The sequence below is a fragment of the Papaver somniferum genome, unplaced genomic scaffold, assembly GCF_003573695.1.
Source record: "Papaver somniferum cultivar HN1 unplaced genomic scaffold, ASM357369v1 unplaced-scaffold_67, whole genome shotgun sequence".
In the NCBI taxonomy this organism is placed as follows: domain Eukaryota; kingdom Viridiplantae; phylum Streptophyta; class Magnoliopsida; order Ranunculales; family Papaveraceae; genus Papaver; species Papaver somniferum.
The window spans coordinates 1,648,002-1,675,527 of NW_020649526.1; the positions used below are offsets into that span (position 1 = coordinate 1,648,002).

The window sequence follows — 27,526 nt, forward strand, 5'->3', positions numbered from 1 at the left end:
GAAAGGTGAAGTTTACTGATCCCAAGGAGTGTTTTTGGTTTCCTCCTAATGATAATGAATTGCTTTTGTGCACGGATGACGCCTCAAGAGGTAATCCTGGGGTGGCGGGAGCTGGTATTGTTGCAAGGAATGCAAATTGTGAAGTGGTAGGTGCAATGTGTATTGGTTTGGGAGTTACTTCTAATTATTTGGCTGAATTGTATGGTATTATTGTGGGTATGGAGTGGGCAGTTCAGTGGGGATATGCTTGCATTGTTATTAGATCAGATTCTACAAGTGTGTTGAAGGCTTTGGAAGAAGATAACGTACCTTGGTTTGCTAGGCAAAGATGGATGGAAGTTAAAGGTTTATATGGTTCAATTCGTTTTGAACATTCTTTTAGAGAGGCAAATTTTGCAGCTGATGTCATGGCAAAGCGTGGTTGTTTATTAGAGGATGGGGTTGGATTTCACTTTGAAGGTCGACCAATTTTCTTAAGTTCAATTGAGTTTCCAAATGTAATTTATTATCGTTTTAAATAGGTTTTAGGAGTTTTTTAGGGGTCACTTTGTCCCCTTTTCTCCTTCACCTATCTTGTAAATATTTTTTTAATCAATTTATTTTCTTGACTTAGCAAAAAAAAAAGTTTAATTTTGATGGTACTTAATTCAACATTAATTGTGTGTCCTTTCTTGTACTTTATGTAGGATTATTTTTATGTTTTGTTGAGCTTCTTTCTTCGTCCTTGCTCGTTCGGAGAAAACTCGTTTATCGTGCATAATGTCAAGTAAGTTGTCAAAGAATTTTCTATCCGATGAAGAAATAATTGACTTATATTACTTGCAGATAAAATATCTTAAGAAGTTTGCTTGTTATTCCCAACTCAACTCAATAATACATTAGCTCATCCAATTAGATGTTTTTATTATTCCTTTCCATGTTTTCACTGTTCGGCTTTTCTCTCATGTTACGTCTTATATTCTGAAAGCCGAGTAAGTACAATTAATTTTTTTTTTCTTTGATACAGATGGTTAACATCAGACCGCAGATTAAACAGGTAGCTTCGGGTACTCCTCTTTTATCGTTAAAAGATGTATCGAATTTTTGTCCTTAGTGGTTGATATATGTATACCAAGGGGATTTGGTTCTCGTAGCTCACTTACATTACTACTATCACCGAGTCATCGATATCCATCAGCTCATATTGTTTGGGCCACGATTGAATTGAGACTGATAAGGCTTTTACTATGGGAATTTTAGGCGTAGGTCCAAAAAAAATTATTTTTTTACCGTCAGGCCCATAATTAATTTTGGATACTGTCGCACCGAAAATATTTTAGAAAATGTGTAGTTACTCTATTACCCTCAGCGATTTCTTTTCTCCTCCTCCAAAAACTCTGTAACGGATTTGAAGAGTAAATTTCTTTCTCCATTTAAACCCTAGAAAGTCAATTTCATATTCTAAAAAACCAACCTAGAAACTACTTACAGTTTACAAATCCTAGAAACAACATTTCGAAAAAAATGAACGAAACACAAACAAAATCAACATTTTATTTTCCTTTGATACTTTCACTTTCAGTTAACGAAAAATAAATGTGCATAACCAGTTATGCAGTACAAAAATAAATGTGCATAACAAGTTATGCAGTACAAAAAAAAAGTGCATAACTAGTTATGCAGTACAAAGAAAATGTGCATAACCAGTTACGCAGTACAAAAAAAAAGTGCATAACCAGTTATGCAGTACAAAAAAAAGTGCATAACTAGTTATGCAGATGCATCAAAGGTTATGCTTATCATAAATCACTGTGGATGCAACAAAGAAATGCATAACCAGTTATGCAGTACAAAAAAATGTGCATAACCAGTTATGCAGATGCATAACTTGTTATGTGGCACAAGTAAAATAAATGTGCATAACCAGTTATGCAGTACAAAAAAAATGTGCATAACTAGTTATGCAGTACAAAGAAAATGTGCATAACCAGTTATGCAGATGCATAACTTGTTATGTGGCACAAAAAAAATGTGCATAACCAGTTATGCAGATGCATAAGACATTATGCAGTACAGAACAATGTGCATAACTTGTTATGCAGATGCATCAAAGGTTATGCTTATCATAAATCACTGCAGATGCAAAAAAAAAATGCATAACTAGTTATATAGTACAAAGAAAATGTGCATAACTGGTTATGCAGTACAAAAAAAATATGCATAACATCTTATGCATGTGCAATCAAAGACGACAGAAACTCAAAATCCCCAGATTTAAATCGCAGATTTTGAAACAGAAACCGTAGTTTTATTGAGAAGATTATTCAGAAAAGGATTTGGGAAAAGATTTAACAAAGAGAAAGGTATTTTCGTGGTCTAGAGAAAGATTTGACAAAGGGAAAGATCCAAATGTTAAAAACAAAGAATCAGAGTTCACCATTATTTTCTTCTCGCTTCTCTCTGTTCGTCTCTTGAAGAAAAGGGTAGTTTGGCCTTTTAAAAACTGAGAAGCAAAATTTCAGAAAATTATGGGTCTGCTACAATTTTTGACGGGAAAATGGGTGCGGTAGTTTCTACTTTTACCATAGCACTTGTAAAAAATGATAGTTCGATAGACCTGTTGCTCCAGTAGCTTCTACTTCTAGGATATTAACACCAAGATATAGGCTAGCTGAGCTCAGCAAAAAGTTTGGTGTGGGCAGCCATGCATAAAAACGATCTATACTTGCTTTTAAAATATGGAACCTGCAGTACACGACAATGTGATAAAGAAGACGAATTTAACCATTATTAATCTTGTTGACATGGTTTTGTTGTAGAAATAGAGGGAAGATGGTCCGGAAGCAAGACATATCAACCTCAACTCGAATACCACAATATTCGCAATGAAACATTTTTCACTCAATGGGTAAGACATGCATGTTCTAATCACGTGTAACCCTGTATTGTTCTCTGAAAGCCAAATCTAATAGGAGAAAAAACTGCCCTCAAAAATAAAAATGTCCATCATATAGAGTACCTTGTTTGTTGAACTTGGAAAAGAAAATTGTCTACCTTTTTCTTTTTCTTTGCATATTAGTTGTTTGTTAGTTTTTAAAAATGTCCATCTATATACTTGAGGATTGTCTAAAAGGAGTTACTGTGGAAAGTGAACAGCAATGAAATCTGCATGGCATCCCACCTCTTAAAAACATCAAGTTGAATATCTCTCTTGCTTCCTGATGATTCCGCCCAAAAGAACGAAAGAAAATTAACATAAGAACGTGCAAACTTAAAGTAAAATAAAAATCAGTGATAATAAGAGAAAACTAACACCTTACCTAGACCGATAGTTGCTAGCCACATAGAGATGATCAATTTTCAAGATAGTTAAAGCCAAACTGAACCTACAAAGAAAACAGTGACAGAGATGGGTGAGTCGCTGATACGATAGAAACAACAAATAACAAATGACACCAATCAAAAATACTAAAAGTCCAAGTTAATAACAGTACTTTAAAACAAAATATGGAGATTAAACACGAAGAGAATCACCTTGATTTTATTCTTCCAAGAGTAAAAGGTTTCGTTGACAATCAGAGGCCACTCGGTCATGAGCTTGAAAACCTTTTAACCCATGTTTGTTAATGTGCCTACATCTTTCCTGAGTCATATATTTTACTAAACTCCAAATATGATGCCATCCTCTTTAACTTGAAGCTTCTTCAATAGTATTTACCTAGGTAAACTTCAGATGCATTTCTCGGCTGCAATGTGCGCCTCTTAACTTACTCCCATTGGATCTCAACTTTTAAAGTTCGTAAGGAACTCTTTAGACTGAAACAAAGATAAAAATCATTAAAGACACAATCAAGCTTTCACAATTAAGCATACAAAATATAGATACTACAAAGTGAGTATTAATCCAATCCAGAAATGATTCTTCTGAAGGAGCAACCAATTTAACTCCTCTAAACAGAACATCGTGTTAAAATCAAAAAATTGCAGATCATTATGTCAACTTAAGACCTTCAGAAGATTTCTATGAAATGACTCTCCTCTGTTTATATTATTCCTTCGTTGACCCAACTACTCCATATCCAAGTGATTCAGATACATGCCTTGACATTTGAATTTATTGTAACAACATAAGCAGCAAGTTCTAAGTACATACGGAAAAGTGCAAATCGATCATTACTTTCTATTGTATAGGTCTTGCAGATGAAATATCTCTATGGATACCAAAATATTACCGTGCATTGTTAAATGTGTATTTAGTTTAGCTCCTCCATACCTGTTTTTGAAGTATTGGACTCTGATGACTTCAACTATCTACTCAATCAAAAATATCATACTTGGTAACACCTCACATGTTTGAGCTAATGGGATTTATTCAGGCAAACCCATAAATTAAGCTAATGGGAAACAAAAAACCATTTAACAACCTGAAAATGGACGGAAAGAGCGAAAATCAGTATACAGAAGACCTAGTAACTAATTATGCATCTAACGTAATGTAGTTCCAATTTTCAAATTATTGTTCAACGGTAGATTCGACTATCCACATTGCAATGTAACTCTGTGATGCACACGGAAATTTAGTTCATGCCATGACTTATTGTATTGGTTCATTCCACAGTTCGTTAGTTGTTTAAGGTACAAAAACTCATGCATGTTTCAGCATACATAATGCAGCATTCCATATTTACACTGACAAAATAATACGCTTTTCATGCAAGTGTTCAACAATGCAATGCATAAGGCAAACTTGAGGAAAGTGGGTAACTTACGTCTTTTAGAACAACCACTACACGTCTCACCCAAATCCCGCCATCTTCCACAAAGAACCCATTAGGATTCATCAAATCCAGCATTTTCATTTCATCGCCAACTTTCTCATACCTTTTAACATCATTCAAGGAATCTCTGTTATCACATCTTCTCGACATCCATGGTCCCGTTACCAAAATTTCACAAATCATTTCCCACTTTAAGCTTCTTATCTAACAAAATCAATAGAAATGTGATTAAATAACCCAAAAATAAGTCTGCCATGACATCAGATTGTTATATTAAAATTCCCATATGTAAACAAATACTTCAAGTTTTGGGCAACACAATATTTTGCCTACAAAACTATATTTATTTATCTTTTTCCAATTTGCTTAGTCAAGTACCCCGACGTCTGATAATCAATTTGACACTCTGAGTACACCTACCTAGTTTGAGCGAGCATTCCTATAAACTAATTGTTATCAAATGGATGACATCAGTACCTAGTAATCTATGGATTACATCTTGTACTGTAAGGTAACAGCCAACAGCAATTATAGGATCCATTAATTAAGAGGTCGACTACTGGACCATTTATATATATCCTTCACGTAGATGGATTTCAAGCTAGATACACTACCATTTATATAGACTACTGACCCGTCGGTAGGATATACCCCTTGATTCCGATGTTAGACTGCGCAAATGGAGAAGCACGACAGCCAGCATTTCATCAATTCGTGTGTATGTAATTAAGGATAGTTTGCAATTGCAGTTCCATATATATTATTATTTACCTGTGAAAGCCCAAACAATGTTGTACAAATTCTTGAGCTCTTCCATATTCTTCACCTGTATGTCAAAGATTATTATTTTTGATGAAAAATATTTAGGATTACTAATATTTGATGAAAAATTCTTGAGCTCTTCTATTACTAATGTTGTATATCAATTCTTCTACGCAATTCGTTGGTAATTCTCATATCATTGCTTGAGTTTTGGTTCCTGCAATGGTGCAAATGATCTTTCTCATAATATTTGTTGACCACAAAATTGATCGATAAAAAAGAAAGGATTTTTGTCTAAACTACAGACACGTCTACCTTATTTGGTTATGCATAAGCAAGAGAGACATGCAATTACAAATCTAAAGTGATGGTAAGCTTAGTGAGAATTAGTTGACTTCAATTAATTTACTTACCGTGTAAATTGGAGGTGGTTAGAGTTGTATACTCAGTAGTTAGTAAACTGCTGAATCTAGGAGAAACTCATGTTCATCAACGGGCCTCCATGTCTATTATCACTTGATCCTAGAGACCACGAAACCAACTGGGACGAAGAAATGACTCGGTAGCATCCTGTAAGAATATTTAAGGGTGTTAACAAACTCACAAAACTAAGTGTGTGAGCACTGAAGCTTTAGCAATTAAGATATCGAAGCCATATTATATTTAGAAGTAAATACTCTGGTTTGTGAATTTACCATTTTTGATTGCTGAAAAAATGGACTCGACTTTAAATTCCTTCAGTTGCTTCATCTCCCCAAAGGGCACAGTTCAGATGATCAGTATGCCAACAAAATTATTTTTCCTCTTGTTTAGTTCACATGTAATAAATCTATAGCCCCATGGATCCAACCAATAATAGTAGAACAAAGAATGCAACAACAACTGCAACATTAGCTGAGTTCACTGCAACACATATCACAATCCATGTACAGTAAACTGTCGCTCCTTGCTGCTCATAGGTCACTGCACATTCTATTTAGAGCCTTAAAATTTCCATAGTCTAATGTTGGACTTAGACTAAAAAAGTTTTCGACTCCTGACCAAAATGCTCAACATTAGCTGAGTCTCCCCCGAGAGGTATGATGGAGTAAAGCAACCGGTCTACAGGCAAAAAGAAGTAGAATCACTAAAAAAGGAAGCAACACCATCGACCTCAAGGATATAAAGATATGGAGGAAATCTTAATGCCATGCTTTTCAAATTCTTTTAGCCATTATCCTAATGCAATATTTCTTGCTAAGATGAACCCCCATGTTGTGGAAATTACACCCAGAAAGTAAATGGTTTTCCTACAACACGCCTTTGTACAATGCTCAAGGCTCTAGGCTAAGTAGCAGGAGCCTAGCAGCATCTGGCTCCCATGGAAAGAGAAATGTAATCATCTAATGATGAATCTAATTACCAATTTATCTATTTTAACTACACAATAATTTAGAAAGGTGGATATCTACAAACTTGCTTAAGTAAAACCCCTAATACTAGGTAACATGTGCGTTATCATTTATATCAGGTACCTAGCCTGAAGCATTTCTTTTGATAATTTAATTATATACATATCATTGTTAAGTGTCACGATGGATACATGTGGCAAAACCACCACGCAAAAATGACTACTCCAACGTTGGAGTCACATGAGAAACCCACCATGTAAGAGTGAGGGAGTGACAACTACTGCTAAACTTGACTTTGAAATCCTGAATGAAGAATTAGACATCACAATTGTACGAACAAAAAAAAAAACATAACCTTGGTGATCATTAACAGTTGTGTAGATCCATCTTGAAACTAAAGTTAAACTCAGATTATGTATATAGTGAGTGTGAGTTGATGAAAATTTATATTTAAGATGTTACTGACAATGGTTAGGATTAGGAAAACTAACAATTTTAAGTCCGGACAATAAAATTGTTTCATTACAGTATTTGAGATCTTAGTAGCCAGGAACGTCCAAACCCATCACGAATCTCACTGAGAAACGCGATTTTGCGCTCCTCACTGAGATACGTGATAGGAGCGCGTTCCTTACACGAGAGAAACTCGCTCCCATTCAATGAGAAACGTTTCAATCCTATCACAGAGGAAAATGGACAAAAAGAAAAAGGAAAAGAGAAAAAAGAAAGGGAGAAGAAACGGGAAGAAGAAAAAGGAAGAAGAAAGGGAGAAGAAGAAGAGAAGAAAGGAGAGAAAAAAGAAAAGAAAGTAGAGAAGAAGAAAGGGAAGAGAAGCAGGAAGACGTGCGGCTGCAAAATGGAGAAGAAAAAATGTAGATTGCGTTACCCTAGGGTAGTAACTAGACACGTCTTGTTACTCTGGGCTAAGTCGAAGCCCAAGCCCAATGTTTTCGCCTACACTATTTTCTCTCCTGCACTATATATGTCTACACTTCCGGTCTTGCACCTCGAAGATCAATGAATACTATAAAAGTACGAAACTAGATTCAGAATGCTCCAAGAAAATAAAAAAATAAGTGAATGAACGAGATATTATAGGGAATTCAGTAGTACAACTGATATTTCTATGAAACCTAATTTGCGTTCCTGACACGCTCCTCGTATTTCATTTTTTTAGAATTTCACGAATCCCGTTTTCGTCCTCGTTCCCGCTCCCGACCTCGTTGCCGTTTCTGGCTACTAAGTTTGAGATCTTTGCTGAAAAGATGTTTGACAAAATTTGCTTACCCTTGAAGTATCTCAGATTCATTTTCCAAGGAAGGTCTTTAGCAAGGGTTTGTATCCATAAAAAGATTGTTCAAGACAAATAAATAAGCTTAAAGAGCAAAACGTATACACCGAGCTGTGTGTGGACATGAAAACAAATGATCAATTCCATAACTAACTTAGAGAACTGAAGTTCAACAATTGTCTTGTCATTAACAAAGATAGTTAAGTGCGGCATTGGTCTTTGCTTCTATCAAGGCTACCTGAGCATAGATATTTATTTATTTATGTGTGTGTGTGCACTGTTTCCCATAGTTATAGTAATTAAGAATATCCTTCTAATAATTAATACAGCCTGATCCTGGAACACTATTCAGACAATATCCCACTATGATCTCTGCTTCTATAGGATAATGCGATGGGAAGTAGCATGGTTATAGAGGAAAAGCAGCTCTATGACCAACACCTTAACCCTAAACCAATTACCGCCACCTACTAAATCCCATTGCCCCTATCGATATAGTTGTAGCACCCAGATCAAATAAACCCTAGTTCCATTGGTCAATTTATGATGCAAAATATTTACAATTTTAATAAAAATCCAATCAAACCCAGAAAATAAACAAAAACCCTGATCAAAAAAATTCAGGACGTAATATTCGATTTCAAATTGAGACATAAGTTCAAAACTAGTGAAACACGGAGGATGATGAAGAAGGATCTCAACGATTTGTTAGCAGAAACTCAAAGTGGAAGACTGCTACCAAAAGAAGTAAAATTGAACCTTAAATATATAAAAGGGTGGGATTTTCGATATCAATTTAACACCGAAATTAAAGGGGTAAAGATTAGGTTGAAATTTTAAAACCTTACAGATGATTTTCCTCTGTGTTTCTTCTTCCGGTGGATGAGCAATGTTGAAAAGTCCAGCCTGGCTTCGGAGAGGAGAGGGATTGGAAGGAAAAAATAAGGAAAAATAGGGTTAGGCCAGGGAGACAGATACAAAACATACTTGAAAAGACTATACTGGGCTTTAGACCCTCCGGTCAGGGACATCGATATCTCGACGTCCACAATCAGCGACCCACATCCCATCCCGTAACATAACCAAAATTTTCATGGCCGTATTCATGGTCGTCCAAGTCAGACTCCATCCAGATGATCCGACCGCCGGATGACAATTTTCGGTAAATCATGTCCACTGATTGACTCTTTGATCAAGGAGACAAAGTGCACCTTTTTTTATAATAGTGATTAAGTTACTTTAAGTTGGCTTTAACGAATCCCCTGGCTAGTAAATACTAGTGCTACAAAATATAATTAACTTAAAGCTTTTTCAAAGCTTTTTAGAGTTTTTCACAGCTCTTTAGATTTTTCAAACCTCTTTAGCTGCTGAGGTTGATTTAAATAGTCTTTCAGTTTAGGTTGTTAGCTGGTGCGTCAGAATTTGTTAGCTGCTGAGGTTGATTTAAATAGTCTTTCAGTTTTGATGTGTGGTGCAGATTACACTGTGTGGAAACCAGATTACAAGGGCTTGTTTTCTGTTTGATCAACCAAGGAATTAGTCAGGCGTAGATACCCGGCTTTGGAGGGAACTGAACTGTTGTGGAGGCCGTCTGTCCATCCAGCATTAACAGCCAGAAATTGGACATTGTTGAGGGAAGCGTGTGTAACTCTTGATAAGGTAAGAAGTCGTTTTAAGTATCAAGTCGTGAATAAGTGCTGCTTGTGTAACAGTCAAGAGGAGTCCTTGGAGCATATTTTGTGGAGCTGTAGCTTTGCAACTAGGGCTTGGAGTTGGATTGCTGGTGTTTTTGGCCTTCAACCGCATCAAAATCTGTTGCTTTCTTACAAGGAAGCTAAGAGTAGGAGCAGGATGGTTAACCTTTGGTTATTGGCTATTTTGGTGATTCATTCTGAACTTTGGATAACTCGCAATGGTTTTGTTTACGACAATCAAAAAGTCTGCTGGCTGTTTTTCAAAAGAAGGTCTTCAACCAGATTCATGAATACTCGGTCAGGCTTAAGGGTTATATGTACAATCAAGAAGATTTACACCTTTTATCTTTCTTTAGAGTTCGGCATAGAAGAGTAAAGCATGCAGTTACAAAAGAGTGCTTTTGGGAACCTCCCGCAAGTAATGAACTTATGCTATGTTTTGATGGAGCGGCGCGCGGTAATCCAGGGAGAGCGGGTGCTGGAGTTGTGGTTCGGGATGCCAATGCCAACATAATAGCTGCAATGAGCGTTGGGTTTGGAGTTCAAACAAACAACTTGGTGGAACTATTTTGTATCATAGTGGGTTTGGAATGGGCAATCAAGTTTGAAAGCCAAAATATTTGCATTATAACAGTCTCTATGAGCGCTTTTTTGGTGTTCTTTGGTGACAACAGTGGAGTTCCGTGGTTTCTTCGTGCTAGATGGATGGCGGTGAGATCTAGGTATAACGTGATTCGTTTCATTCACTCTTATAGAGAAGCTAACTTTGCGGAAGATTGTATGTCCAAGAGAGGTTGTTTGTTGGAGGAAGGTGAAGGTTTAAATTATGATAATAGACCAGATTTCCATTTAAGTATTGAGTTACCTAATGTTTCTTATTTTCGTTTCACTTAATTTGTAAGTTTTTTGGGGTGCTTTTCCTCTTTTCTTACAAGTGACGTTCTAACTTTTGCTATTTATTAATACATTTTGGACTTACCAAAAAATAAAATATCATCCTTTATAAAGAATGAAGTTACTTTCAGTTGGCTTTAACGAATCCCCTGGCTAATAGATACTAGTGCTACGAAATATAATTAACTTAAAGCTTTTTCAGAGCTTTATAGAGTTTTTCAGAGCTCTTCAGATTTTCCACAGCTCTTTAGATATTTTACGGCTTTTTAGAGTTTTCAGGGTTTTTTTAGAGTTTTCAAGGCTTTTTAGAGAACATTCAAAGTTGATCTTCACTATTGTAGGGATTTTTTTATTATCATTCTTTAACCAATCTCCTAGCTTGTAGATCCCAGTGCTACAGAGTATAATTAAATTTAAGCTTTTCAAAGCTTTTTGGAGTCTTCCTGAGCTTTTTAGAGTTTCTCAGGGCTCTTTAGAGTTTTTAGGAAACATTCAAAGATAATCTTCATCATTGTAGGGAATTTTGTTAGTATCATTCTTTATAAAGAATTAAGTTACTTTCAGTTGGCTTTAACGAATCCCCTGGTTAGTAGATACTAGTGCTACGAAATACAATTAACTCAAAACTTTTTCAGAACTTTTTAGAGTTTTTCAGAGCTCTTTAGATTTTTCAGAGCTCTTTAGATATTTTACGGCTTTTTAGAGTTTTCAGGGTTTATAGAGTTTTCAAGGCTTTTTAGAGAACATTTAAAGTTGATCTTCACTATTGTAGGGATTTGTAATTATCATTCTTTAACGAATCTCCTATCTTGTAGATCCCAGTGCTACGGAGTATAATTAAATTTAAGCTTTTTGGAGTCTTCCTGAGCTTTTTAGAGTTTCTCAGAGCTCTTTCAGGGCTCTTTAGGGGTTTTAGAAAACATTCAAAGATAATCTTCATTGTTGTAGGGAATTTTGTTAGTATCATTCTTTATAAAGAAATAAGTTACTTTCAGTTGGATTTAACGAATCCCCTGGCTAGTAGATTCTAGTGCTACGAAATATAATTAACTCAAAGCTTTTTCAGACATTTTTAGAGTTTTTCAGAGCTCTTTAGATTTTTCAGAGCTCTTTAGATATTTTAGGGCTTTTTAGAATTTTCAGGGTTTTTTAGAGTTTCAAAGGCTTTTTAGAGAACATTCAAAGTTGATCTTCACTGTTGTAGGGATTTGTTATTATCATTCTTTGACGAATCTCTTAGCTTGTAGATCCTAGTGCTACGAAGTATAATTATATTTAAGCTTTTCAAAGCCTTTTGGAGTCTTCCTGAGCTTTTCACAGTTTCTCAGAGCTCTTTCAGGGTTCTTTAGGGTTTTTAGAAAACATTCAAAGATAATCTTCATTATTGTAGGGAATTTTGTTAGTATCATTTTTATAAAGAATTTAGTTACTTTCAGTTGGCTTTAACGAATCCCCTGGCTAGTATATACTAGTGCTACGAAATACAATTAACTCAAAACTTTTTCTGAGTTTTTTAGAGTTTTTCAGAGCTCTTGAGATTTTTCAGAGCTCTTTAGATATTTTACGGCTTTTTAGAGTTTTCGGGGTTTATAGAGTTTTCAAGGCTTTTTAGAGAACATTTAAAGTTGATCTTCACTATTGTAGGGATTTGTAATTATCATTCTTTAACGAATCTCCTATCTTGTAGATCCCAGTGTTACGGAGTATAATTAAATTTAAGCTTTTTGGAGTCTTCCTGAGCTTTTTAGAGTTTCTCAGAGCTCTTTCAGGGCTCTTTAGGGGTTTTAGAAAACATTCAAAGATAATCTTCATTGTTGTAGGGAATTTTGTTAGTATCATTCTTTATAAAGAATTAAATTACTTTCAGTTGGATTTAACGAATCCCTTGGCTAGTAGATACTAGTGCTATGAAATATAATTAACTGAGAGCTTTTTCAGATATTTTTAGAGTTTTTAAGAGCTCTTTAGATTTTTCAGAGCTCTTTAGATATTTTAGGGCTTTTTAGAATTTTCAGGGTTTTTTAGAGTTTTAAAGGCTTTTTAGAGAACATTCAAAGTTGATCTTCACTGTTGTAGGGATTTATTATTATCATTCTTTAAGGAATATCCTAACTTGTAGATCCTAGTGCTACGGAGTATAATTAAATTTAAGCTTCTCAAAGCCTTTTGGAGTCTTCCTGAGCTTTTTAGAGTTTCTCAGAGCTCTTTAAGGGCTCTTTAGTGTTTTTAGGCTTTTTAGAAAACATTCAAAGATAATTTTCATTATTGTAGGGAATTTTGTTAGTATCATTTTTATAAAGAATTAAGTTACTTTCAGTTGGCTTTAACGAATCCCCTGGCTAGTAGATACTAATGCTACGAAATACAATTATCTCAAAGCTTTTTAGAGTTTTTCAGAGTTCTTTAGATTTTTCAGAGCTCTTTAGATATTTTAGGGCTTTTTAGAGTTTTCAAGGTTTTTTAGAGTTTCAAAGGCTTTTTAGAGAACATTCAAAGTTGATCTTCACTATTGTAGGGATTTGATATTATCAATCTTTAACGAATCTCCTAGCTTGTAGTTCCTAGTGTTATGGATTATAATTAAATTTAAGCTTTTCAAAGCCTTTTGGAGTCTTCCTGAGCTTTTTAGAGTTTCTCAGAGCTCTTTAAGGGCTCTTTAGTGTTTTTAGGCTTTTTAGAAAATATTCAAAGATAATCGTCATTATTGCAGAGAATTTTGTTAGTATCATTCTTTATAAAGAATTAAGTTAATTTCAGTTGGTTTTAACGAATCCCCTGGCTAGTAGATACTAGTGCTACGAAATATAATTAACTTAAAGCTTTTTCAGAGCTCTTTAGATATTTTAGGGCTTTTCAGAGTTTTCAGGGTTTTTTAGAGTTTTCAATGCTTTTTAGAGAACATTCAAAGTTGATCTTCACTATCGTAGGGATTTTTTATTATCATTCTCTAACCAATCTCCTAGCTTGTAGATCCAAGTGCTAGGGAGTATAATTAAATTTAAGCTTTTCAAAGCTTTTTGGAGTCTTCCTGAGCTTTTTAGAGTTTCTCAGGGCTCTTTAGAGTTTTTAGGAAACATTCAAAGATAATCTTCATCATTGTAGGGAATTTTGTTAGTATCATTCTTTATAAAGAATTAAGTTACTTTCAGTTGGCTTTAACGAATCCCCTGGCTAGTAGATACTAGTGCTACGAAATACAATTAACTCAAAAAATTTTCAAAGCTTTTTAGAGTTTTTCAGAGATCTTTAGATTTTTCAGAGCTCTTTAGATATTTTACGGCTTTTTAGAGTTTTCAGGGCTTATAGAGTTTTCAAGGCTTAACGAATTTCTTAGGTTGTAGATCCCAGTGCTAAAGAGTATAATTAAATTTAAGCTTTTCAAAGCTTTTTGGAGTCTTCGTGAGCTTTTTAGAGTTTTTCAGAGCTCTTTCAGGGCTCTTTAGGGTTTTTAGAAAACATTCAAAGATAATCTTAATATCGTAGGGAATTTTTTAGTATCATTCTTTATAAAGAATTAATTTACTTTCAGCTGTCTTTAACGATTCCCCTTGCTAGTAGATATTAGTGCTACGAAATATAATTAACTCAAAGCTTCTTCAGATATTTTTAGAGTTTTCTAGAACTCTTTAGATTTTTCAAAGCTCTTTAGATATTTTAGGGCTTTTAGAGTTTTCAGGGTTTTTTAGAGTTTCAAAGGCTTTTTAGAGATTATTCAAAGTTGATCTTTACTATTATAGGGATTTGTTATTATCATTCTTTAACCAATCTCCTATCTTGTAGATCCCAGTGCAACGGAGTATAATTAAAATTAAGCTTTTCAAAGCTTTTTGGAGTCTTCTTGAGCTTTTTAGAGTTTCTCAAAGCTCTTTAAGGGCTCTTTAGTGTTTTTAGGGTTTTTAGGACATATTCAAAGATAATCTTCATAATTGCACGGAATTTTGTTAGTATCATTCTTTATAAAGAATTAAGTTACTTTCAGTTGGCTTTAACGAATCCCTCGCTAGTAGATACTAGTGCTACGAAATATAATTAACTTAAAGCTTTTTCAGAGCTCTTTAGATATTTTAGGGCTTTTCAGAGTTTTCAGGGTTTTTTAGAGTTTTCAAGGCTTTTTAGAGAACATTCAAAGTTGATCTTCACTATTGTAGGGATTTGTTATTATCATTCTTTAACCAATCTCCTAGCTTGTAGATCCCAGTGCTACGGAGTATAACTAAGTTTAAGCTTTTCAAAGCTTTTTGGAGTCTTCTTGAGCTTTTTAGAGTTTCTCAGAGCTCTTTCAGGGCTCTTTAGGGTTTTTAGAAAACATTCAAAGATAATCTTCATTATTGTAGGGAATTTTGTTACTATCATTCTTTATAATAATTAAATTTAAGCCAACACTTGAACAGTTTCCTTTTTCTCTCTCTTAATTTTTTTCCCTCTCTGGCAAATTTTTTAGGGTTTTCAAAATTTTTTCTACTGTTTTCAATCTTCTATCTCAATCATCTACGTGATTTGTGATGGGGGAAAATGCTTTCCCAGCATCTAAGAAAGTCTTGACTTATGCCGAAAAGGTGATCGGTAAGAAACATATGTCGTCTACTTTATTAGATTTGACTAAGTTGCCAAACCCTACTGTTAAAGAGGGGAAGCCTGCAGTTGTTATCCCTGAAGATTTCTATGCGAAAGGTTGCAGAGTATGGAGTTCAGTCTTCTTGGTCGATTAGACCTAAAAGGTATTAACTTTCAAGATGTGAAGAACAGTTTTGAACAACAATGGCAGTTAGGTCAAGGCCGTGTTCAGTTTGTACCCATGGATATGGGTTTATTCATCATTAACTTACTATCTAAGGAGGATAAAGAGAAAATCCTGAATGTGGAAGCTTGGTTTTTTGACCAACAGAAGTTGAACATCATGGAATGGTTTCCTGGATTCGATGCAGACAAACACCAAACCTCTCGTGCAAACGTGTGGGTTAACTTTCCCGGCTTGCCGATTGAATTTCGGATTGAAAAAATCTTGTTATCTATAGCAAAATCTCTTGGAACTCCCATAGTGGTTGATAAACGCACTCTTGATCATGAGTATGGGCATTTTGCTTCTGTTTTAATTGATATAGACTTTGCTGAACACAACACGGATGCAATTCATGTTACAGTGGGAGGGTTGGATTTTTGGCAGAATATTGAGATTCAAAAGAAGCCTAAGTTCTGTTCTAAATGTAAACTTATTGGTCATTCTGACTTGGAATGCCGTAAAAAGACAAAGAACGCTTCTAACAACTTACAACTTCAGAGTTTTAACCAAGGATATAACAAGCAAACTGCGGCGGTAAATTCTGTTCCACAAGATAACAATGGATGGCAAGAAGCAGGACGCATGAGAAAGGGAAAGATGGCTCTAATCATCCCAGTGGTTCCTAAAGTTAGAGATAATCTGGTTAGAGGAGGTCAGTCTGACGTTGTGCATGGCCATCATGTGAATGCATCTCCAGTTAATTCTGTTGTTCATGTGACTTCTCCTGCTATGGTTGAAACTGTAGAAAACAATATTGAAGAGGGTGAAATTGTGTCAGTGAGTGTTATTAATGTTGCTGATATACAGCTTCAGGATGAGTTAACTAGGTCCGAAGCTGTTGCGAACTTTGCCTTAACTGAATTGGCAAGAACTAGGCTTAAGGTAACCGAACGTGCAACATTAGTTTCAACAGCTCCGGTGAGTGAGCTTGTTCAAACTAAGTCAAATACAGGTTCTGAAACAGGGGAGAGTAGGAATCCTGTATTTGATAGGACTGGGGTTTCTTCTTCAAACACTCCTTTAATTGAAAGTTTATATACTAGGGAATGCGTGGTCTCTCCCAATCATTTTGATGCTCTTAATGCTGAGTTAGGCTTGGGCGAGGAAACAACGCTGGACGCTACAACATCAGGCAGTTTGGCTTCTTCTCAAGTTCCTGCCATTGTTTCACGGTATATTACTCCTCCCATTCCTACTAGGATTGCTTTTTCTGGTCAACCTATTTCTGGGGTTAGTGGGAACTCTACTTTGGGTGTGAAAAACAAGCCTGATGATAATACTACTTTGGGTGGTAGAATTTTATATGGAAAGAATGTTAAACAGGGAGAGGCTTTTCAAAAGAAAGACTCTGTCAGATCAGCACAACGTGTTAAGGTAAATAGCCCCAAAAAATATGGTTATTAATGCTTGTTCTTTTTTGGAATATCAATGGGATTGTGCGGGATGAAGCACAATGTAAACTTAATAATCTAGTTAAAGAGATTAAGCTTGACATTATTGGCATTGTGGAACCTAGGGTGTATGTTTCTTCTAGGTCCTTGCAACGTTTTAAGATTGATGGTTTTCATAGTTCAATAATTCATAATTCTACGGATTTTTCAATTGGGAATTTGTGGGTTATGTGGTCTCTGAATTTTTCTGAGCAGGTGGTGTTAAATAGTTCGCGACAGGCCATTACTACTTCTTTGGATGGTGTCCATATCTCTTTGGTTCATGCTAGCTCTAATCAGGTTATAAGGAGAAATCTTTGGCAACAACTGAATATGGGTTCTCAGCAAATTCCCTGGCTTGTTATTGGAGACTTCAATTGTGTTCTGCGCAATGAGGAGAAGAAAGGTGGTGCTACCCCAAGAACTGCGGTTGTTAATGAATTTACTGATTGGTTGGATGATAATGGTCTTTTTGAAGCTAAAGATTTGGGTTGTAAGTTCACTCGGTGTAATAAGCAATCAAGAGCTAGAAGAATTGTTAGTAAACTAGATCGTGGGGTGATTAATGAATATTGGTTGAATCGTTTTGAGAATTGGCGGTGTAAAGCTCTTCCTAGAGAAGTTTCCGACCATTCTCCTCTCATTGGGTATCCTTTTGTGAATACTAGGCCTCGTAGAGCTCCTTTTCGTGTTCAAAAGATGTGGTTTTTGCATCCAGATTTTATGATAATGGTTCAGAATAGCTGGAATGCTCCTTTGGTTGGCTCTCCAGCCTTTATTTTCCCTCAGAAGTTAAAGCGTTTGAAGATAGAGATGAAGTTGTGGAATCAGTTGGTGTTTGGTAATGTTCATGTTCGGCTAGAATAAGCTAATCTCAGACTTGAAGGGCCCATTAGAGTGATGGATGAAGATCCGTCTAATGTTCAAAAACAAAATGTAATGAAGGATGCTCAAGTAGAAGTTATGATATTCGGATGCAGGTAGCTACAATGCTTAAACAAAAATCTAGGAATCAATGGTTGGTGGAAGGAGCTAGTAACACTAATTTTTTTCACAACAACATTCGTATGAGAAGGAGTAGTAATACTATTTCGGAGTTACGAGATGATACAGGGGCTATTGTTACTGATTGTGACCAATTAAGTGACATGATTGTCAATTATTATCATTCCAAATTTAATGGGGATACTTCTGTTCAGGTGGACTCTCTTTTTGAGTACGAACATGATAGTATTTCTGCTGATGAGAGCACTTTTATGGATCGTTTACCCACTTTGGAGGAGATTCGTCAAGTTGTTTTTGATTTGGGTGCTGACAGTGCTCCGAGTCCGGATGGGTTTGTTGGGTTTTTTTACAGGCATTGTTGGGATATCATTTGTGAGGACCTGGTGAAGGCTATTCTGTTTTGCTGGTCAAATAAATTCATCCCGCACGGTGTGAATTCTAGCTTGTTATTACTGTTGTCCAAGGAAAGGGGTGCTAATACTCTTAGGAATTTTAGACCTGTTGGTCTTAGTAACTTCTTTTTAAGATTTTTACTAAGATCTTAGCTACTAGGTTGGGAGGTGTTCCGGGTAAATTAATTTCTGAGGAGCAAGTGGCTTTTATAAAGGGTAGAAATATCCATGAAAATATCAGTTTAGGTCGGAGTTGGTGAATGATATACAAATTAAGCGCAAGGAGGGTAATGTTGGTCTGAAGCTTGATATTACACAAGCTTTTGATACTGTTAGTTGGTCTTTCATCTTGGAGGTGTTTAGACAATATGGGTTTTCGGAGAGTTGGTGTAATTGGATTCTGCAGATTTTAAAGTCCTGCAAAAATCTCAGTTCTAGTTAATGGGAGCCCGGAAGGTTTTTTCAGTATTGATAGGGGTTTGAGGCAGGGTGATCCTTTATCACCTTTGATTTTTGTCTTGATTGAAGATGTGTTAAGCAGGAATATTACGAAATTATTTCGTGAGGGTAAGATGACGACTATGGTTACCAGAAAAGGTATCTCTCCTACTCATTTATTTTTTGCTGATGATATCATGATTTTTTTAAAAGGAAACATGAAAAGTTTGAGGAACTTGGTCACTCTTCTTGGTTCTTATCAACGTGCTTCGGGTCAAACCGTAAGTCGTGAAAAGAGTAAGATTTATTATGGTGGTGGTTCTTTGAGGAGGCGAGCAAATGTTGCTAAGTTTTTGGGGCATGCCCATTGCTACTTTCCCGGATAGATATTTGGGAGTGAAGATTATGCCTGGAGAAGTGAAATATCACCATATTAGTAATGTGGTTGAGAAGATTAAGGAGCAATTAGCTGGTTGGAAGGGTACGATGTTATCTTTTCAATATAGAGTGGTGTTGGTCAAGTCGGTGATTGCGAGTTTTTCCATCCATAATATGGATGTTTACAAATGGCCTCGGAAGTTTGTTCACCAATGTGAAACAGCGGTTCGTAACTTCTTGTGGTCGGGCGATTCTCAGGTGAGTAGATCTTTTGTGGTTGGTTATGACAAGGTGTATGCTCCTTTGAATGAATGAGGTCTTGGAATTACTAAAATGAAGGTCATGAACAAAGCATTGCTCATGAAGTTGTGCTGGAATATTCGTACCTCCAAAAAGGCTTGAGCTAGTTACCTTCGTGCGAAGTTTTATGGTCACAATGGGAAGCTGGTGGGATATTTTAAATCTTCCATTCTCCCAGGCTTTACATAGGTTCATAGTGAAGTGCTGGCTAACTCTAAGGTGCTGGTTGGGGATGGGCGCACTACCTCTTTATACTTTGATGCATGGTGTACTGATGTTTGTGTGGCAGATATTACTGGGCATGAAAACTTAGACCGTAACATCCAAGTCAGCGACTGTATCCATAATGGGGAGTGGGTTTTCTCTGATTTGGTGCGTCAGAATTTGTTAGCTGCTGAGGTTGATTTAAATAGTCTTTCAGTTTTGATGTGGGGTGCAGATTACACTGTGTGGAAACCAGATTACAAGGGCTTGTTTTTTGTTTGATCAACCAAGGAATTAGTCAGGCGTAGATACCCGGCTTTGGAGGGAACTGAACTGTTGTGGAGGCCGTCTGTCCATCCAGCATTAACAGCCAGAAATTGGAAATTGTTGAGGGAAGCGTGTGTAACTCTTGATAAGGTAAGAAGTCGTTTTAAGTATCAAGTCGTGAATAAGTGCTGCTTGTGTAACAGTCAAGAGGAGTCCTTGGAGCATATTTTGTGGAGCTGTAGCTTTGCAACTAGGGCTTGGAGTTGGATTGCTGGTGTTTTTGGCCTTCAACCGCATCAAAATCTGTTGCTTTCTTACAAGGAAGCTAAGAGTAGGAGAAGGATGGTTAACCTTTGGTTATTGGCTATTTTGGTGATTCATTCTGAACTTTAGATAACTCGGAATGGTTTTGTTTACGACAATCAAAAAGTCTGCTGGCTGTTTTTCAAAAGAAGGTCTTCAACCAGATTCATGAATACTCGGTCAGGCTTAAGGGTTATATGTACAATCAAGAAGATTTACACCTTTTATCTTTCTTTAGAGTTCGGCATAGAAGAGTAAAGCATGTGTTACAAAAGAGTGCTTTTGGGAACCTCCCGCAAGTAATGAACTTATGCTATGTTTTGATGGAGCGGCGCGTGGTAATCCAGGGAGAGCGGGTGCTGGAGTTGTGGTTCGGGATGCCAATGCCAACATAATAGCTGCAATGAGCGTTGGGTTTGGAGTTCAAACAAACACTTGGCGGAACTATTTTGTATCATAGTGGGTTTGGAATGGGCAATCAAGTTTGAAAGCCAAAATATTTGCATTAGAACTCTATGAGCGCTTTTTTGGTGTTCTCTGGTGACAACAGTGGAGTTCCGTGGTTTCTTCGTGCTAGATGGATGGCGGTGAGATCTAGGTATAACGTGATTCGTTTCATTCACTCTTATAGAGAAGCTAACTTTGCGGCAGATTGTATGGCAAGAGAGGTTGTTTGTTGGAGGAAGGTGAAGGTTTAAATTATGATAATAGACCAGATTTCCATTTAAGTATTGAGTTACCTAATGTTTCTTATTTTCGTTTCACTTAATTTGTAAGTTTTTTGGGTGCTTTCCTCTTTTCTTACAATGACGTTAACTTTGCTATTTATTAATACATTTTGGACTTACCAAAAATAAAATATCATCCTTTATAAAGAATGAAGTTACTTTCAGTTGGCTTTAACGAATCCCCTGGCTAATAGATACTAGTGCTACGAAATATAATTAACTTAAAGCTTTTTCAGAGCTTTTTAGAGTTTTTCAGAGCTCTTCAGATTTTCCACAGCTCTTTAGATATTTTACGGCCTTTTAGAGTTTTCAGGGTTTTTTTAGAGTTTTCAAGGCTTTTTAGAAAACATTCAAAGTTGAACTTCACTATTGTAGGGATTTGTTATTATCATTCTTTAACCAATCTCCTACCTTGTAGATCCCAGTGCTACGGAGTATAATTAAATTTAAGCTTTTTAAATCTTTTTGGAGTCTCCTAAGCTTTTTAGAGTTTCTCAGAGCTCTTTCAGGGCTCTTTAGGGGTTTTAGAAAACATACAAAGATAATCTTCATTGTTGTAGGGAATTTTGTTAGTATCATTTTTTATAAAGAATTAAGTTACTTTCAGTTGGCTTTAACGAATCCTCTAGCTGGTAGATATTAGTGCTATGAAATATAATTAACTTAAAATTTTTCAGAGTTGTTTAGATATTTTAGGGCTATTCAGAGAGTTCAGGGTTTTTTAGAGTTTTCAAGGCTTTTTACAGAACAGTCAAAGGTGATCTTCACTATTGTGGGGATTTGTTATTATCATTCTTTAACGAATATCCTAGCTCGTAGATTACTGTGCTACGTAGTATAATTAAATTTAAGCTTTTCAAAGCTTTTTGGAGTCTTCCTAAGCTTTTTAGAGTTTCTCAGGACTCTTTAGGGTTTTTAGAAAACATTCTAAGATAATCTTCATTATTGTAGGTAATTTTGTTTGTATCATTCTTTATAAAGAATTAAGTTACTTTCAGTTAGCTTTAACGAATCCCCTGGCTAGTAGATACTAGTGCTACGAAATATAATTAACTTAAAGCTTTTTCAGAACTCTTTAAATATTATAGGGCATTTTAGAGTTTTTAGGTTTTTTTTTTTGAGTTTTCAAGGCTTTTTACAGAACATTCAAAGTTGATCTTCACAATTATAGGGACTTGTTATTATCATTCTTTAATGAATCTCCTATCTTGTAGATAACGGTACTACGTAGTATAATTAAATTTAAGCTTTTCAAAGCTTTTTGGAGTCTTCCTAAGCTTTTAGAGTTTCTCAGAGCTCTTTCATGGGTCTTTATGGTTTTTAGGAAACATTCAACGATAATCTTCTTTATTGTAGGTAATTTTGTTAGTATCTTTATTTATAAAGCATTAAGTTACTTTCAGTTGGCTTTAACGAATCCCCTGGCTAGTAGATACTAGTGCTACGAAATGAAATTAACTTAAAGCTTTTTCAGAGCTTTTTAGAGTTTTTCATTGCTCTTTAGATTTTTCAGAGCTCTTTAGATATTTTAGGGCTTTTTAGAGTTTTCAGGATTTTTTTTATAGTTTTCAAGGCTTTTTAGAGAACATTTAAAGTTGATCTTCACTATTGTAGGGATTTGTTATTATCATTCTATAACAAATCTCCTAGCTTGTAAATGACGGTGCTACGGAGTATAATTAAATTTAATCTTTTCCAAGCTTTTTGGAAATTTCCTTAGCGTTTTAGAGTTTCTTAGAGCTCTTTCAGGGCTCTTTAGGGTTTTTAGAAAACATTCTAAGATAATCTTTATTATTGTAGGTAATTTTATTAGTATCATTCTTTATAAAGAATTAAGTTACTTTCAGTTGGCTTTAACGAATCCCCTGGCTAGTAGATACTAGTGCTACGAAATATAATTAACTTAAAGCTTTTCTAGAGCTTTTTAGAGGTTTTTCATAGCTCTTTAGATTTTTCAGAGCTCTTTAGATATTTTAGGGCATTTTAGAGTTTTCAGGGTTTTTTAGACTTTTCAAGGCTTTTTATAGAACATTCAAAGTTGATCTTCACAATTATAGGGATTTGTTATTATCATTCTTTAACGAATCTCTTAGCCTGTAGATCACGGTGCTACGGAGTATAATTAAATTTGTGCTTTTCAAAGCATTTTGGAGTCTTCCTTAGTTTTTTAGAGTTTCTCAGAGCACTTTCAGGCTCTTTAGGGTTTTTAGGAAACATTCAAAGATAATCTTCATTATTGTAGGGAATTTTGTTAGTATCATTCTTTATAAAGACTTAAGTTATTTTCAGTTGGCTTTAACGAATCCTCTGGCTAGTAGATATTAGTGCTACGAAATATAATTAACTAAAAGCTTTTTCAGAGCTCTTTAGATTTTTCATAGCTCTTTAGATATTTTAGGGCTATTGAGAGAGTTCAGGGTTTTTTAGAGTTTTCAAGGCTTTTTAGAGAACAGTCAAAGTTGATCTTCACTATTGTGGGGATTTGTTGTTATCATTCTTTAACGAATCTCCTAGCTTGTAGATCCCAGTGCTACCGAGTATAATTAAATTTAAGCTTTTTGGAGTCTTCTTGAGCTTTTTAGAGTTTCTCAGAGCTCCTTTAGGGCTCTTTAGGGTTTTTAGAAAACATTCTAAGATAATCTTCATTATTGTAGGGAATTTTGTTAGTATCATTCTTTATAAATAATTAAATTACTTTCAGTTGGGTTTAACGAATACGCTGGCTAGTAGATACTATTGCTACAAAATATTATTAACTTAAAGCTTTTTCAGAGCCCTTTAGATTTTTCAGAGCTCTTTAGATATTTTAGGGCTATTCAGAGAGTTCAGGGTTTTTTAGAGTTTTCAAGGCTTTTAAGAGAACAGTCAAAGTTGATCTTCACTATTGTGGGGATTTGGTATTATCATTCTTTAACGAATCACGTAGCTTGTAGATACCAGTGCTACGGAGTATAATTAAATTTAAACTTTTCAAAGCTTTTTGGGGTATTCCTGAGCTTTTTAGAGTTTCCCAGAGCTCTTTCAGGGCTCTTTAGGGTTTTTAGAAAACATTCTAAGATAATCTTCATTATTGTAGGGAATTTTGTTAGTATCATTCTTTATAAAGAATTAAGTTACTTTCAGTTGGCTTTAACGAATCCCCTGGCTAGTAGATACTAGTGCTACGAAATCTAATGAACTTAAAGATTTTTCAGAGCTTTTTAGAGTTTTTCATAGCTCTTTAGATTTTTCAGAGATCTTTAGATATTTTAGGGCTTTTTAGAGTTTTCAGGGTTTTTTAGAGTTTTGAAGGCTTTTTAGAGAACATTCAAAGTTAATCATCACTATTGTAGGGATTTGTAATTATCATTCTTTAACGAATCTCCTAGCTTGTAGATCCCAGTGCTACGGAGTATAATTATATTTAAGCTTTCCAAAGTTTTTTGAAGTCTTCCTGAGCTTTTTAGAGTTTCTCAGAGCTCTTTCAGGGCTCTTTAGGGTTTTAGGAAACATTCGAAGATAATCTTCATTATTATAGGGAATTTTGTTAGTATCATTCTTTATAAAGAATTAAGTTACTTTCTTTTTTTTTTGCTAAGTCAAGAAAATATATTGATAAAAAAGATATTTACAAGATAGGTGAAGGAGAAAAGGGATCAGAGAAACCTCTAAAAAACTCCTAAAACCTAATTAAAACGATAATAAATTACATTTGGAAACTCAATAGAACTTAAAAAAAACTGGTCGACCTTCAAAGTGAAAACCAACCCCGTCCTCTAGTAAACAACCACGCTTTGCCATTGCATCAGCTGCAAAATTTGCCTCTCTAAAAGAATGTTCAAAACGAATTGAACCATATAAACCTTTAACTTCCATCCATCTTTGCCTAGCAAACCAAGGAACGTTATCTTCTTCCAAAGCTTTCAACACACTTGTAGAATCTGATCTAATAACAATGCAAGCATATCCCCACTGAACTTCCCACTCCATACCCACAATAATACCATACAATTCAGCCAAATAATTAGAAGTAACTCCCAAACCAATACACATTGCACCTACCACTTCACAATGTGCATTCCTTGCAACAACACCAGCTCCCGCCACCCCAGGATTACCTCTTGAGGCGCCATCCGTGCACAAAAGCAATTCATTATCATTAGGTGGAAACCAAAAACACTCCTTGGGATCAGTAAACTTCACCTTTCTATGCCGAACCCTAAAAAACTCCAGAATTCTCAAGTCATCCATAGAATTATGCATATAACTCTTCATACGAACTGAATAATCTTGCATCAAACTAAAAACACGTTTTTGAAATAAAGACCAACAAGGGTTCTTCTTTTCATACACTTTTTTGTTCCTAGTGAACCATAATTCTGAACGCACAACCAAATTCACTACCAACCACAAATCCTTAACATACCACTATGGTTTTTTGCCTTTTGGTAAGAAGTAATGATATCATAATTAGGTTTAATTTTGAAAATACCTTCAATCCACTCCCAAGCTTGACGCGCAAAATTACAGCTCCAAAGAATATGATGGAGAGACTCCTCCTCAATCTGACACACACTACATTTAGATGCAAGTTGAATTTTAAATCTACTACGTACCTTATCAAGAGTAGCACACGCACCACGAATAAACTTCCAGTTTGAGCCGCCAAGAAGGATGCACCACCCTCTTCCATAACAACCCCGCCTCCTTCAAAATAGGATATTTCTTCCTAATCAATTCCCTAGCTGACTTGACAGAAAATTTACCTTGTAAATCAGGCATCCAAAAACGCCTATCCACTCCCATATGAATTTTTGGTAAATCCTGTTGCACCACACCAGCACTAAAAGGAGTTGTGAATGAACTCCATGAATCTGCCAATCACCTTGCACAATAATATCACACACGAGCTGATCTGTCTAAATCCATGCGATTTAAAACACTAGCTAAGGTTGTATTTCCATACCATATATCAAAGAATAAAGAAGTATCCCTACCGTCACCAATAAAACACTTCGTGTTGTCACCATCTCCTTATGAACCCAACGAAGACCTGGAAGAATAGAAGATTTCACCCCTGCCATCTTAATACGACCATCCCTACAAGTGAATTTGGCTTCCAAAAACCTCGCCCACCTCTTACGAGAAGATTTTATAGCCCACCACAATTTCATCAGCAAAGCTTTATTCATAGTCCTTAGGCTAGTGATCCCAAGACCACCTTCCTTTAAAGGACTACAAATCTTATCAAAACCAACTACAAAAGCTCTAGAAAGATTAGAATCACCCGACCACAGAAAATTACGAATCACACGCTCACATTGAAGTGTGAATTTTACCGGCCATTTGTACACAGCCATGTTATGAATAGAATAACTCGAAAGAACATTCTTAACAAGCACAACCCTATCTGAAAAGATAACATCTTACCTTTCAGAACCGAAAGTTGATCCCTCAACTTATCAACAACGTTGCTGATGTGACTATACTTAACCATCCCCGGCATCACCTTAACTCCCAAATATCTATCAGGAAAGTTAGAAATTGCCATACCTAAGAAAGTTGCAATGGTCTGGCGCCTACTCAAAGTCCCACCACCGAAGTAGATCTTGCTCTTCTCCCTACAAACCCTCTGACCAGAAGCTTGTTGGTAATTCTCCAAAAGTTTCACCAGATTCTTCACACTCTTCATATTTCCCTTGCAAAAAATCATAATATCATCAGCAAAAAATAAATGAGTAGGAGCAATACCCTTACGTTTTACCATATAAGCCATCCTTATTCTGAAAGAGTTTAGTGATGTTGCGGCTAAGCACATCCTCAATCAAAACAAAAATCAGAGGAGATAGAGGATCCCCCTGCCGTAAACCCCTATTAATCTTGAAATAACCCTCCGGACTACCATTAAGAAGAATAGAAATACGCGCCGAATCCAGAATTTTCCAAATCCAAGAGCACCAATCTTCAGAAAAACCATACCTTCTAAAAACCTCAAGAACAAAAGACCAGCTCACCGTATCAAAAGCCTGAGAGATATCAAGCTTCAAACCCAAATTACCATCCTTCCTTTTGATGTGCAATTCATTCACCATCTCAGAAGCTAAACTAATATTCTCATGATATTCCTCCCTTCATGAAAGCCACTTGCTCTTCAGACACCAACTTTCCCAACACCCTACCAAGCCTAGTAGCCAAGATTTTAGTAAAAATCTTAAAAAAGAAATTACTTAAACCAATCGGCCTAAAGTTCTTCAACCTAGCAGCTCCCCTAACCTTTGCAAGCAAAAGAATAAGACTAGAATTAACCCCATTAGGAATGGTTTTAGAGACCAGCAATAAGTAACCGCAAATCAGATCCTTTGAATAATCTCCCAACAATGTCTATAAAAACACCCCGAGAAACCATCTGGACCTGGCGCACTATCAGCTCCCAAATCAAAAACCGCCTGTTTAATCTCATCACAAGTAGGAATAGCATCCAACATATGCGACTCTTCCACAGTAATAGAACATGATCATAATCAAAAAGAGTC

The 27,526-nt window shown here is 35.7% G+C and overlaps 1 long non-coding RNA gene across 10 annotated transcripts; it reads right to left on the reverse strand.

Annotated features, from left to right (window-relative positions):
- Positions 1 to 2,745: 2,745 nt before the first annotated feature.
- On the reverse strand, positions 2,746 to 7,603 carry LOC113343799. 10 transcript variants are annotated; one of them, XR_003357418.1, is made up of 9 exons: positions 6,215 to 7,603; positions 5,933 to 6,089; positions 5,668 to 5,736; positions 5,529 to 5,583; positions 5,392 to 5,428; positions 4,749 to 4,961; positions 3,514 to 3,795; positions 3,300 to 3,365; positions 2,746 to 3,197 (listed from the first exon to the last, which is right to left on the reverse strand). It is a non-coding gene; the product is annotated as an uncharacterized LOC113343799 (long non-coding RNA). The 10 variants fall into 10 exon arrangements; XR_003357417.1 differs by lacking the exons at positions 5,392 to 5,428; positions 5,668 to 5,736 and adding an exon at positions 4,253 to 4,403 and having other exon boundaries at positions 4,779 to 4,961; positions 6,215 to 7,602; XR_003357416.1 differs by lacking the exon at positions 5,668 to 5,736 and having other exon boundaries at positions 5,372 to 5,428; positions 6,215 to 7,600.
- Between the last annotated feature and the right edge of the window lie 19,923 nt (positions 7,604 to 27,526).